Here is a 9,570-nt window from a genome sequence, read left to right as displayed (position 1 = left end):
TATACTAAAAAATAAAAAAATATTTTTAAATAAAATTAAAAAAAATTAAATTTTAAATACTGAAATTAAAATCATTTTAATGAATATTAAAAAATAACATATAATTAATTGATATCGTTTTAAACGTACATTGTTGTGGTGCTAATATTTCCTCACGTGTGATTTAACTCTCTAACTCAAATTGTATTTATATACCTAAAATTTATTTTTTAAAAAAATTTTAATTAGTTTTAAATTTTTATTAAAAAGATAAGTTTTAATAAAAAATCAATTACACCTAATTAAAAAAATTAATGACGACTTCATCTTTTGTTTTTAAATTCGTCTAGCAGCTTCAAACCCATTACGACATATGAGAGCCTAGTGCGTAGATCCAAAAATAAAAGAAGTCCCTGCCTGACTACAATAGATTTCCTTGCTTACCCTTGATTGGCGTTTCTTACAATGCATACTTATCCACATATCAATCACTTCACAATTTTGTAAACTCTTGGAATATGAAGCACATACATCGAGCATTTCGTAAGACCTAGTATTCAAGCCCCAAATGGTGTTAAGGCAATTCATAATGTATTAAAGGTACATGAATCAAACGATCCAATCAGCCATGCTTTCTTACATATTAACAGTTATCTATGAGCCTGAAAGAACCTTTGTTAAAGTGCTGTGTACCGATGCTACTGAATCTATGGCCGACCTAGCAAACCAGCTAAGTCCCACCTTAAACCGGTGCTCCTTTGTTTGTAATCAGATCAAGTAAGCTAACTTCCTTGCTGAAATAATGGAAAATATATTAAAAACTTAAAGTAGAACAAAAGCAGACGAGGGAAGATATGCCGAGAAATCAATGCACAAACAACTTACCAGCATGACCAATAGGACCCTCTAAGGTTAGACCGTTAGACCCTCAATGAAACTCGGTGAAATAGTTGCATCATTTCTACCTAGGGTCACCATCTCTCCTAGATTCTGGAATCTGGTAGCCAAACATGACAGTGTTAGAAAACTTATTCTAGTTCAAGAACTTCAATACGACTTTAGGCAGTGTACAAATATTGAGCATAAAAAATGACAAGAATGTATGACTACCATGTTCATAGAACACATGCACGCTCTCACATAGATGCTGTTAACCAACAACACATAATTATATTCCAAAGACCTTCCATATTCCTTTAGATTAGATATGAGGACAAGCTACGTAGAGAAGGCATAAATGTGGTGATTGCAAGCGAAAAATTACTAACATAACAGAGTATAGTATTATCTGAATGATATACAACCCAACAAAATTGCGGGAGCTGTGAGAATACAATCTAAACTTCCATGACTATTTTAAAATATGAAAAACATCTACTGTCCAACTATGATTATCTCTTTATCAAAATCGCAAATGAAGCAACTGCAGCAAGATTTTTTGGGACTACATTGTATGAGGAACTTCAGATCAGCTTTAGCCCCTAATTTACATATTAGACTTATTTACCAGCATGGATATGGCTATACATATGTGAGTAGGTTTTATCTTGTAAAATATTTCAAGGATCAACTAAACCAGCTAATATGTAAAATCTTAATGAAGGGGCAAAGGAGATGCATGCTTTATTGAAAAAACACAATGGCAAACAGGAGGAACAGAAGGAGGAAAGAAAAAGAAAATCAAGTTACATGGCTTAGAGTTAAATACATATAAAACCATCATTGGTGCTATAAAAAGCAATGCAATTTTATCTTTCATAACAGTAAGTGCCCATATTTCTAACCTAAACGGCAACAAAGGATGGTGATTATTTGCTACCCGTAGATTCCAAACAGCAAAGTTTGCCTGCCAAAAAGTAACCTGAGAAAGACAAGCAAGCAAGTCAATTAAATAAAAATAATGAGAATAAAAAAAGAAACCATTCATAGGTTTGGGAAGTTAGAGTTCCGGATCCATATGAAGACCTAAAGTTCCATTTAGAAAAATAACAATGAAAACTTTTGACAGAGATTCCGCAAGCAGTGAAATGGAAAATACATTCAAATCTTACAATAAACTAAAGCACGTAGGTTATACATGAGCTGTGGTTGGCAAAAGCCTTCCAGTTGAGTCCCTTAGAGCAAAAGAGTCACCGAGTGCAAATATGATGGCCCTAAACACTGAGAGTTAGTTTCATCTGTTTCTGCTTCTCCTCTGGCATTCAGTGGAAGTTCATGGGGTTTGTCATGAGGTTCCAATTCAGGAAGAAGTGGTTTGGACCCAGCTGTTCATAACACCAAATCTGGTTCCAGAATTTGACTTTGTAACCCTTTTCAGCAGGTTGCAGCTCCAAATATTTCTTAGAGTTGCATTCGGCAATGTCCTTACCTTCTTTTATCTCATTTGCATCTGCTGAAGCTTCCACATAAATTACTCTCTGTATGCAGCAAACAAAATAACCCAGGAGAAGTTGAACTTTCCTAGATGAAAGAACCTGGTAACAATAGCACAAACATTATAAAAGCCAAAGTTAAGACCACTACTACAGCTAAATACATACTACAAACATGAGAATTAAAAGTACAAGACAAGATAATAAGAACTCCAGAGGCTTAGGGACACATATTGTGGCATGAAGCTCAAAACTCCCATGTCCGAATCTTTGAAATAATATTGTTAATGAGAGCATTGCAGAATGGCATGAACACATGTAAACATCAAGTTCAGCTTGAAACTGAAAAAATGATGCACTAGCTGCTGTTCAAAAAGATTTTCACATGCTTTTGCAGAATTTCAGCATCTTCTGTACAAATAAATTTAAGGAAAAGCCAATCAAGTAATGTTTCAAATTAAATTATCCTAATGCTAGAAGAATTGAAGTTAAGGTTTTAACTTATTATTATTCAATAACAAGAAGCCGTTTAGGACTAAGGATAATCAGTTACATGGATCATATTCAGCCATTCTGCTTTATGACGAACTCCGAGTAAGTTAAGTCGCATTTTCTCCTCCACCTTACATGTCTATATCACCTTAAACACATCTCATTTATTTCATCCTCAATTGGCGCCAGACCCATACTTTTTTAATGCATTAATTCCTGGTAAAATCCTTCTTTGCATCACAAACATCCATCTCAACATTCATAATGCAACCTTCTCTAGAACTCGAGCTTAGGATTAATACCTATTTTGGTCATATATACCCAAAAATAGGTCATCAGCAAAAGGCATGCACCGATTAATAGGGTCCTGGATATGCCTTGAAAATCCATCCATTACCAGGGAATAAGCTAAAGTCAAAGTTAATGCTTAGTGTAAGCCCATTACCATTTCGAAAAACTGATCATGACTCCTTGCGCATGCAAACATCATGCATGCCCTCTATAACTTAAATGCAAAACGATACAACCTCCTTTTCTACTCCAAACCAGACAAATGACTCCTCTTGAGACCTTATCATTTAACATTGAAAAACCATGGTAATATAAAAAGAAAAAGAAAGGCCATGATTTCACATGTTTTCTAAAAGTTAACATGTTACTTTTAAGGCAGCTTCCCTCTTTCCAGCTGGGGCCGTTGGACAGATTGTGGTTTCAACGTTAATATCTTGTAATATTCCTGTATCTTGTAATCTCTCTGACAAGGTGGCAGCTAACTCCACTCCAGAATAACCACAACCAACTACAGCTACATGGATAAGAGAATCTTTACCAAACTTCCTCTGCTCCATTGCTCTAAACTTCTTGTCAATCTTCTGCATAAAAAAGGGTAACATTTAAGAATATAAAACCAAGATACCAGCAACAAACTAGAAACTAAATGAAAACTGTATCGAGATATCAAGGGGGTAGCTGAAGGACTCTTACACATGCATCCTCTAGGATGGAGAATGGCAATGCAAACTCTAAAGCACCTGGTACAATATGAAGTTTAGCTTCAGCTCCCAAAGCAAGAACCAACATGGCTGCCCAAGATAAGATAAAATAATATCAGATGGGCATTCAAAAAGTACAAGCAAGCAAATAAGAAAACCAATGTGTATGTAAGCTAATCAAGAAGACCACTTATGCAAAGTTCATAAATGTTGCCAGAGTGTCGAATAATAGTCTTGGAACCATACAGGACCAAAAATATTTTTTCACATCAAATAATTAGAACATGTATTTCCGTGGCTCTAAGTCAAAGAAATATAGCACAAGAATAGAGGAGGAAGCAATAAAGTCAATGAGAAGTGGTCCTGAAGAAAACCTTAAAAGTTATCATCAAAAACATCTAGGATCGGTAGTCAGGGCAACAAAATTATACCAGTCATACTCAATGAGAAGGCCGCTTTCAAGCAGCACATTGCCACCACAACTTGATTGTTTATGGCCATTCATTCCCAATGGTCAGAGGGAAGTAATAGCTTTACCCTATCTTGGAAAACCTCAACACCAGTGTCTGCAAGAAACTCCGAAAGCGAGGAGCAATTTCCCATTCATCTACGTCTGCATCAAAATAATTCTACAACAATCAAGCTCTAGATTTCATTTGTAAAGAATGTTCAACTAAATTCTCTATAGAAACAAGAAATTATGTCCTCAGAATTTGATCAGAAAACATACCTCCACATAGAAGCTTATACAACATTGGCTTAAAAACAAATCGTTCAGACTGATCAACTAGAAGCACCTGATCCCATATTTGGTGAAATAACCAAGTGAGCTGAGTAGGGGTTAAAATGCATTAAAAAACAATGTCTATGTCAAGATATTTTACATGCTATCTTCTTTTTACCAGGAAAAAGGGAAATATGACATCTAGGGAAGTAGATGGTACATATGTGGTATGCATACCATGGAAGAGCAAGCAAATAAATGCTTGTATGCAAGGTCATAACCTTCAAGGATTTGTAACAAGGTCGACTTATCAATTGAAGGATAACATACTAAAACACAACATATAACAAAGAAAAAGGTTAAAGAAACTGTAGTTTGGAGATATCTAGTCATATTGGCCAGTATATTATTCATATTCTGCAGACTCTGAGAGTATGTTGTTTCAGAAAATACCACAATAAAGTAAATAATAATAAAAATTCAATCTCAACATACACGAGGTTTCTTGGTGTCAGGCCATAAAAGAGACTCTAGCCTTAAAGCAGCATTATATATATATATATATATATATATATATATATATATATATGTAATCTCACAACTATGACAGGACGTTTGCAAGTTAATCGGTCATCATACTAAAGTTTCATATTAGTTAGAATGATTTTTGTCAAACTGAGTTATTAGGAATTTCCAATGTTCCGTTGTTACTAATAGAGCAATATGGAGAGATGTTGGAATTTGAATAAATTTGTACGTTTGAGGGAAGGATTATGGAGGGAAACATTGTAATGAGGCCATGAGCTGAGCCAAAAGGAGGAGGCATTTTACTAGCATTTTTCGTCGTGGTGGAAGAATAAAAGGATGTCCTCAAGTTGCAAAAACCGGAGGCTCCACACCTCAACCTTCTCCCACAACCAGGGTATAATTTATTCCATTTCTTTCCCTTTCCCTTTCCCCTACTAAAAATTCTTAATAAAAAGAAAATGCCCAAATCAGATTGTGAAAAGCAAATCAAATGAAAGGGATCGACAGAGAGAGATAAAAAGAGAGCCTACTGTTGAAAGGCAGGAGTGCTACAACTAAAGCAAACTGAAGCAAAAGATAATGCAAGCGACGCCATTGAACATTGAACCAAGGGCAAGGGAAGTTGCTGCTTGCTACTTACTACTTAGAAGTAGAAAAAAAAAAATGGCTTCTCTTTTCCAACTTTGCTTTTGGTCAAATGCGGGTGTAACAACAGGGTCCAAAAAATAAAAAAAAAAAAACCCTCAAATTTTTTACACATTTTCAATAAAATTAATAAACTCTTCCACAAATATATATATATATATATATATATATATATTACAAGTAATCACTCAAAAAATTTATAGATTCACAACTGCTTTTGGTGATACGTTGCATAAAACACTCACTCAATTCTTATTACATATCCCAAACTTTTAGTTTAATGATTAAAAATATTTAAAAAAACATCAAAAATTTAATTTTGAATCAAATTTTTCTTTTTTCTCTTTACAATGTTTTAAACCTTTCATTAATCTAGTGTACAATAGTCAGCATGTCATTTTTCATGAAACTTCTTTCAGCCGACTTTTTTCTTACCATTAGTTCTTGGGAACCTATCTTTACTGTATCTACTTTTTCACCTATTGTGTCCAATTCTATGTCTTTTCCACCTTCTTCTTCCTTTACGAAAGGTTTTAACTCCAGCCTTTTTATGGAATCATCCACTCCTACTTTTACAAAAAAATTTTTTTAAGTTCATGTTCTATTCTACCATACCTTGATCATACTACCTACAAGACTTACATTAGCTAGAGAGAGGATTATGTCACGGGTCGAGACTCAAGCTCCGAACCCGCGCGGCTCCGGGACCCGGGCATTCACCCTTCCGGCGTCCCAGATCAGCCTTCCGCCACGGTTCACACCCTTGTGAGGTATTGTCCGCTCTGGCCCCCTTGGCCTCACGGTTTTGTCCTACAAAAGGCGCCTCACAAGGCGGAGATGGTGTGAACCCTTTTATACCCCAGGGACCCTCCTATTATGTTCGATGTGGGATTCAGGACTCCCCCTTAGGTCCGTGACATTCTTCCGCACCCAACCTCGTGACGCCCTCGTCACGGAGGCCGGCCACCCTGCCTACCTCCCTCGAGGCGCTCGGCGTGGATCGAACGGTTTAGGGCTGGCTCTGATACCACTTGTCACGGGTCGAGACTCAAGCTCCGAACCCGCGCGGCTCCAGGACCCGGGCATTCACCCTTCCGGCATCCCGGATCAGCCTGACCGCCACGGTTCACACCCTTGTGAGGTATTGTCCGCTCTGGCCCCCTGGCCTCACGGTTTTATCCTACAAAAAGCGCCTCACAAGGCGGAGATGGTGTGAACCCTTTTATACCCCAGGGACCTTCCTATTATGTTCGATGTGGGATTCAGGACTCTCCCTTAAGTCCGTGACAATAGCACAAGCCAGCCCATGTCTTGAAGCATCTTGATCAAATGGGAAATTTCCAAATCGAACCTTGCCATCATTTTTCTTCTTCATAGTAATATGTTCGCTTTTCAAAGCACTCTACAATGTTTGTACTTTTTTTGCTTGAAAAAGTTCCCAAATGATTTTTCAAAGCTGTTGTTCCATTAATGCCACCAGTTTTAAAAACTTGATTACAATAATTGCAAATTCCCATCATTTTTCCATTTTCAATTTTGTTTTCAAAGTGTTCCCAAACTTCTAAAGTTAATTTGCAAAAGCCAAGGATACGGGGGCGTGGGTGTTTCTTACGTGAATTTTCTAATGGAGGTTTTGTTGAAGTAGGCCTAGCCTTACTTGAATCTCCTAAATTTGGATCTACTTTCCCTGAAAATATAGTAGTAGTACTTTTGCAGTTCTCTTCAACAATTTCGACATTTTTACTAGTTGACATTTTTAGTAAACTGTAAACCTAAATTGCATTAAATCACAAAACAAGCAAATAATAAGCAAACCAGTAGTAGAGTCGAAATAAGAACAAGGAAACAAGAAACGTTTAATAGAAAATTAAAGAATGCAAGAATCTTCCAACATTCGATTTTGCAGTAGAGAAAAAACATCAAGAAAATCTAAAAAAAAAAAAGCAAAAAATAAATAGATAAATCACCTAAAAAACAATCTTACCGAAGTATCAGCTCAATCCCATAGATAGATAGTCAACTTCTGTGCTATTACCTTGCGAAAAAGAGAAGAGAATGGCAAGAATGAAGAAATAGAGAGCAGCGACTGAGGGAACGAAGAAATAGAGAGCAGAGCGGCAACTGAAGACAGGGGACTAGTTCTAGTTTAGGGTCAAAATTTTTAAAGGACTTTTATCTTTTAGCTAGAACGTTAGTGGGTGCACTATATGGTGATATGGTCAAACTAGTTGTCAAACCGTTTAAATTTTTTTTGTTTTAAGGATTTTGTCTTTTAGCTAGTTTGTATGATTAGATGACATTTTTTTATAATTGATAATATTTTTAGTTTAGGGTTAAAAAAATTTATACTATAAATGTTTTTTAGAATAAATTTTTTTGTTTTGTTTTTATAAAATCTTATAATGTTATTTAGATAAAATTATATAATATTTTATTATTATAAATGGTATTTAAAATAATTTTTGTTTTGCTTTTATAGCATATAATTTATTATGTGATATAAACTAAAATATATAAAATAGATTATTGATATTGTACCTTACTTAATCATAATATCTTATCATGTGATATAGAATAAAATCATATAATCTTTCATCACAATACATGTCTAAACAATAAATACATTCTAGTAGGTTTTGAATTTTGATCAAGGTTGTTAATATCATACCAAATAATGTTTCGATTTTTTAAAAAAATATGGTATATACCAATACCAATTGTTTTAACATATTATTTCTGTTTTTTCAATTTAATACAAATATATTTATAAATATGCATAAACTTGTACATTATAACATTATTAATAATTTCTAAAAAAAATATACAATATATTCAAAAATCAAATAAATAAGTTTAAAAGCATAAAAAATAATATTATAAATTTTTTATGATATTTTTAAATACTTTATATAATCGTATGATATTTAAATAAGTATTTTTTCATATAAATATTAAGATAAAAACAAAGATATGGAAAACATTAACCAAGGTTTTATAATTGTTAAACTTTATAAGAGAAGTATAATTATTTTCTTAAAAAAATTGAAAAACTTATAAACTTAGATTTGAAAAAATAAAAAAATAAAATTATAACTTATAAATTTTGGTTTGAAAAAATAAAATATCAAAAAATAAAAAATAAAGAAACTCAACTTTTAATGGTTATTTTATCAATTAATTTTATTTTTATTAAGTTAAAAATAGTTAAATAAAAAAATAAGTTAAAAATTATAAAATATATTTTATACTTATGTACTAGCTAAAACATGCTATTCCACCGAAATTTATCAAAATAAACCGAAACTAACGAAAACAATCGATATTATCTGACATCAAATCCAATACGAAATTTTTTTTTTAAGTGTATTGTATTTTGATATAATTGAAATGTACTAATTGATACGGGCGGTACCGAAATGAAATTAAGAACTATGATTTTGATTGCATTGTTGTAAATCTTATTAACATTCTATATATTTATTTATAATTTAGACTTTATTATCAAGTGATATAAAGTAAAGTATATAAAATAAGCCATTGATATATGTATCTTATCATAATAATTTATTTTATAAAATAAAGTATATAAAATATTTTAAATAAATATATAAAGTACATAAAAGATCTAGAATAAATATACTACTTTTAATTTTAAATTTGCAATCCCTTAACATGTTATTTAGATTAACTTAACCAATTGTTGTAATGTTGGACATTAATTTGAATTGTCATAATACCTTATCATTTGACATATAGTATGGAATAAATTATATAATAATTTATTATTATACTTATAAATATTATCTAAAATATATGTGTTATATTATCATAATAACCC

At 33.0% G+C, this 9,570-nt stretch overlaps 1 pseudogene across 1 annotated transcript; it reads right to left on the bottom strand.

Annotated features, from left to right (window-relative positions):
- Nucleotides 1–397: 397 nt before the first annotated feature.
- On the bottom strand, nt 398–7,921 carry LOC111292938 (alternative NAD(P)H-ubiquinone oxidoreductase C1, chloroplastic/mitochondrial-like; annotated as a pseudogene). Its single transcript, XR_016345776.1, has 9 exons — nt 7,717–7,921; nt 4,566–4,632; nt 4,267–4,448; nt 3,828–3,921; nt 3,503–3,715; nt 2,057–2,453; nt 1,764–1,840; nt 865–976; nt 398–773 (listed from the first exon to the last, which is right to left on the bottom strand). The product of XR_016345776.1 is annotated as an alternative NAD(P)H-ubiquinone oxidoreductase C1, chloroplastic/mitochondrial-like (transcript).
- Nucleotides 7,922–9,570: the final 1,649 nt, after the last annotated feature.

The sequence above is a fragment of the Durio zibethinus genome, chromosome 10, assembly GCF_047325235.1.
Source record: "Durio zibethinus cultivar Kanyao isolate XHJ-2024 chromosome 10, ASM4732523v1, whole genome shotgun sequence".
Taxonomy (NCBI): Eukaryota; Viridiplantae; Streptophyta; class Magnoliopsida; order Malvales; family Malvaceae; genus Durio; species Durio zibethinus.
The sequence above is the reverse complement of the archived record's forward strand: the minus strand, read 5'-3'. Positions and strand labels throughout refer to the sequence as shown.